A 4,147-nucleotide genomic window follows, 5' to 3' on the forward strand; every position below is an offset into this window, starting at 1 on the left:
GGCGGAGACAGATGAAGGCTTTTGTTCTTTCTGTGCTGAATTGGCTATCTGGTAAGCAGGTGGTCCACGCTGCAAAGGCCTTAATTCCAAGGTAAGTTAAGGGGAGATTTTTCAGGAAATTCTGCGCAGACTGCCATGCCGAATTAACTCTGTCCTGTTGTGTGTGTGTGTTTGACGCAGATTGTCTATTTGCTTTTGGGCACATCACGGTATAAATATTTCCCAAATGAGCACTACAGAGGAATTGAGGAGTTTCTGTAGTGTAGTGGTCATCACGTTTGCCTAACACGCGAAAGGTCCTCGGTTCGAAACCGAGCAGAAACAGCTGATCCCTTTTGAAGAAAAGTAGGTACCTTTGTTCGCTTTTCACCGAGCCTGCACTTAAAGGTTTTGGACTGTTTTCAGCAGGCAGGTTCCGTAGTGTAGTGGTTATCATGTTCGCCTCACACGCGAAAGGTCCCCAGTTTCGAAACTGGGCGGGAACAGTGACTCTCTTTTTCACAATTGTACAATTGGCTTTCTGTTGAGGAGGAACTCAACGCTACCAAGACTTTGCGGCCAAGAGGCATGAATACAGTCACTAAAGCTGTAGTTGATGCAGAAATGAAAGAGCAGTCATTGTTTGACCTAGAGCTAAACCTAAACCACACTCGTGCCATTTCAATCCTGCCTGGCTTTCGTCTGAGGAACACGAAAGATATTTGTCTGAGTGGCCTTCTGTTGAGCAGCAGCTCTACGTCACGATGGCCTTTCTTTACACAGGTGTGAAGACAATTATTAAGCCACACTAGGCAGCAGTAACTTCCACGCCGACAGTCTCTATACTTTTAACCAGGTAGTTTCAATGAACAGATGGCTGGTGAACTCAAAGACCCAATATTTCGTATAACGTTTAAAAAAAAAAAATTAAATGAGACGAAAAAACAGCACAAAAGAAACGGCCACAGAGGTTTCCCGCAGACAACTGGAAAAAAATGCTTGGTTTGCCGCTAAAAATAGAAGGTATTTGCAGACTGAACAGCACAAGGCAATATGTAATTTGATTCGTGTTCCAAGAGGCGTGCGTTGAAAAGGTCAGACACAACCTTGGTTGCCGGTTTCCGTAGTGTAGAGGTTATCACGTTCGCCTTACACGCGCGAAAGGTCCCCAGTTCGAAACTGGGCGGAGACAGATGAAGGCTTTTGTTCTTTCTGTGCTGAATTGGCTATCTGGTAAGCAGGTGGTCCACGCTGCAAAGGCCTTAATTCCAAGGTAAGTTAAGGGGAGATTTTTCAGGAAATTCTGCGCAGACTGCCATGCCGAATTAACTCTGTCCTGTTGTGTGTGGGATTTACGCAGATTGTCTATTTGCTTTTGGGCACATCACGGTATAAATATTTCCCAAATGAGCACTACAGCGGAATTGAGGAGTTTCTGTAGTGTAGTGGTCATCACGTTCGCCTAACACGCGAAAGGTCCTCGGTTCGAAACCGAGCAGAAACAGCTGATCCCTTTTGAAGAAAAGTATGAACCCCTTTTAGACTACAGTGGGCTTTAGAAAGTGTTACCTTTGTGCGCTTTTCACCGAGCCTGCACTTAAAGGTTTCGGACTGTTTTCAGCAGGCAGGTTTCCGTAGTGTAGTGGTTATCACGTTCGCCTCACACGCGAAAGGTCCCCAGTTCGAAACTGGGTGGGAACAGTGATTCTCTTTTTCACAATTGTACAATTGGCTTTCTGTTGAGGAGGAACTCAACGCTACCAAGACTTTGCGGCCAAGAGGCATGAATACAGTCACTAAAGCTGTAGTTGATGCAGAAATGAAAGAGCAGTCATTGTTTGACCTAGAGCTAAACCTAAACCACACTCGTGCCATTTCAATCCTGCCTGGCTTTCGTCTGAGGAACACGAAAGATATTTGTCTGAGTGGCCTTCTGTTGAGCAGCAGCTCTACGTCACGATGGCCTTTCTTTACACAGGTGTGAAGACAATTATTAAGCCACACTAGGCAGCAGTAACTTCCACGCCGACAGTCTCTATACTTTTAACCAGGTAGTTTCAATGAACAGATGGCTGGTGAACTCAAAGACCCAATATTTCGTATAACGTTTAAAAAAAAAAAAATTAAATGAGACGAAAAAAACGAAAAAACAGCACAAAAGAAACGGCCACAGAGGTTTCCCGCAGACAACTGGAAAAATGCTTGGTTTGCCGCTAAAAATAGAAGGTATTTGCAGACTGAACAGCACAAGGCAATCTGTAATTTGATTCGTGTTCCAAGAGGCGTGCGTTGAAAAGGTCAGACACAACCTTGGTTGCCGGTTTCCGTAGTGTAGAGGTTATCACGTTCGCCTTACACGCGAAAGGTCCCCAGTTCGAAACTGGGCGGAGACAGATGAAGGCTTTTGTTCTTTCTGTGCTGAATTGGCTATCTGGTAAGCAGGTGGTCCACGCTGCAAAGGCCTTAATTCCAAGGTAAGTTAAGGGGAGATTTTTCAGGAAATTCTGCGCAGACTGCCATGCCGAATTAACTCTGTCCTGTTGTGTGTGGGATTTACGCAGATTGTCTATTTGCTTTTGGGCACATCACGGTATAAATATTTCCCAAATGAGCACTACAGAGGAATTGAGGAGTTTCTGTAGTGTAGTGGTCATCACGTTCGCCTAACACGCGAAAGGTCCCCGGTTCGAAAACCGAGCAGAAACAGCTGATCCCTTTTGAAGAAAAGTATGAACCCCTTTTAGACTACAGTGGGCTTTAGAAAGTGTTACCTTTGTGCGCTTTTCACCGAGCCTGCACTTAAAGGTTTCGGACTGTTTTCAGCAGGCAGGTTTCCGTAGTGTAGTGGTTATCACGTTCGCCTCACACACGCGAAAGGTCCCCAGTTCGAAACTGGGCGGGAACAGTGACTCTCTTTTTCACAATTGTACAATTGGCTTTCTGTTGAGGAGGAACTCAACGCTACCAACTTTGCATGAATACAGTCACTTCTAGTTGATGCAGGAAAACTCAACGCTAAACCACAGCCACTCCTTGGCTTTCGTCTGAGGAACAGAAAGAACTTGGCCTTCGCAGACAGTCTGGCCTTTCTTTATACAGGTTTTATTAAGCCACACTAGGCAGGTAACTTCCACGCCGACAGTCTCAACTTTAAACAGGTAGTTTCAATGAACAGATGGCTGGTGAACTCAAAGACCCAATATTTCGTATAACGTTTAAAAAAAAAAAAAAAAAAAATTAAATGACGAAAAAAAAAGCAGCCGAAAAAACAGCACAAAAGAAACGGCCACAGAGGTTTCCCGCAGACAACTGGAAAAATGCTTGGTTTGCCGCTAAAAATAGAAGGTATTTGCAGACTGAACAGCACAAAGCAATCTGTAATTTGATTCGTGTTCCAAGAGGCGTGGGTTGAAAAGGTCAGACACAACCTTGGTTGCCGGTTTCCGTAGTGTAGAGGTTATCACGTTCGCCTTACACGCGAAAGGTCCCCAGTTCGAAACTGGGCGGAGACAGATGAAGGCTTTTGTTCTTTCTGTGCTGAATTGGCTATCTGGTAAGCAGGTGGTCCACGCTGCAAAGGCCTTAATTCCAAGGTAAGTTAAGGGGAGATTTTTCAGGAAATTCTGCGCAGACTGCCATGCCGAATTAACTCTGTCCTGTTGTGTGTGGGATTTACGCAGATTGTCTATTTGCTTTTGGGCACATCACGGTATAAATATTTCCCAAATGAGCACTACAGAGGAATTGAGGAGTTTCTGTAGTGTAGTGGTCATCACGTTCGCCTAACACGCGAAAGGTCCTCGGTTCTAAACCGAGCAGAAACAGCTGATCCCTTTTGAAGAAAAGTATGAACCCCTTTTAGACTACAGTGGGCTTTAGAAAGTGTTACCTTTGTGCGCTTTTCACCGAGCCTGCACTTAAAGGTTTCGGACTGTTTTCAGCAGGCAGGTTTCCGTAGTGTAGTGGTTATCACGTTTGCCTCACACGCGAAAGGTCCCCAGTTCGAAACTGGGCGGGAACAGTGACTCTCTTTTTCACAATTGTACAATTGGCTTTCTGTTGAGGAGGAACTCAACGCTACCTGGAGCAGCAGCTCTACGTCACGATGGCCTTTCTTTACAAAGGTGTGAAGCAATTATTAAGCCACACTAGGCAGCAGTAACTTCCA

At 45.1% G+C, this 4,147-nt stretch overlaps 11 non-coding genes across 11 annotated transcripts; all 11 read left to right on the forward strand.

Moving 5' to 3' along the window:
* Window positions 1-251: 251 nt before the first annotated feature.
* trnav-aac lies at window positions 252-324 on the forward strand. The gene has a single exon. It is a non-coding gene; the product is annotated as a tRNA-Val (tRNA).
* Window positions 325-411: 87 nt separating this feature from the next.
* trnav-cac lies at window positions 412-485 on the forward strand. The gene has a single exon. It is a non-coding gene; the product is annotated as a tRNA-Val (tRNA).
* A 611-nt stretch (window positions 486-1,096) lies between these two features.
* Window positions 1,097-1,171, forward strand: trnav-uac. The gene has a single exon. It is a non-coding gene; the product is annotated as a tRNA-Val (tRNA).
* Window positions 1,172-1,410: 239 nt separating this feature from the next.
* Window positions 1,411-1,483, forward strand: trnav-aac. The gene has a single exon. It is a non-coding gene; the product is annotated as a tRNA-Val (tRNA).
* A 124-nt stretch (window positions 1,484-1,607) lies between these two features.
* trnav-cac lies at window positions 1,608-1,680 on the forward strand. The gene has a single exon. It is a non-coding gene; the product is annotated as a tRNA-Val (tRNA).
* A 619-nt stretch (window positions 1,681-2,299) lies between these two features.
* trnav-uac lies at window positions 2,300-2,372 on the forward strand. The gene has a single exon. It is a non-coding gene; the product is annotated as a tRNA-Val (tRNA).
* A 239-nt stretch (window positions 2,373-2,611) lies between these two features.
* Window positions 2,612-2,685, forward strand: trnav-aac. The gene has a single exon. It is a non-coding gene; the product is annotated as a tRNA-Val (tRNA).
* A 124-nt stretch (window positions 2,686-2,809) lies between these two features.
* Window positions 2,810-2,884, forward strand: trnav-cac. Its single transcript has one exon. It is a non-coding gene; the product is annotated as a tRNA-Val (tRNA).
* A 534-nt stretch (window positions 2,885-3,418) lies between these two features.
* On the forward strand, window positions 3,419-3,491 carry trnav-uac. Its single transcript has one exon. It is a non-coding gene; the product is annotated as a tRNA-Val (tRNA).
* A 239-nt stretch (window positions 3,492-3,730) lies between these two features.
* On the forward strand, window positions 3,731-3,803 carry trnav-aac. Its single transcript has one exon. It is a non-coding gene; the product is annotated as a tRNA-Val (tRNA).
* Window positions 3,804-3,927: 124 nt separating this feature from the next.
* On the forward strand, window positions 3,928-4,000 carry trnav-cac. The gene has a single exon. It is a non-coding gene; the product is annotated as a tRNA-Val (tRNA).
* The last annotated feature ends 147 nt before the right edge of the window (window positions 4,001-4,147 follow it).

The sequence above is a fragment of the Cyprinus carpio genome, unplaced genomic scaffold, assembly GCF_018340385.1.
Source record: "Cyprinus carpio isolate SPL01 unplaced genomic scaffold, ASM1834038v1 S000000297, whole genome shotgun sequence".
Taxonomy (NCBI): Eukaryota; Metazoa; Chordata; class Actinopteri; order Cypriniformes; family Cyprinidae; genus Cyprinus; species Cyprinus carpio.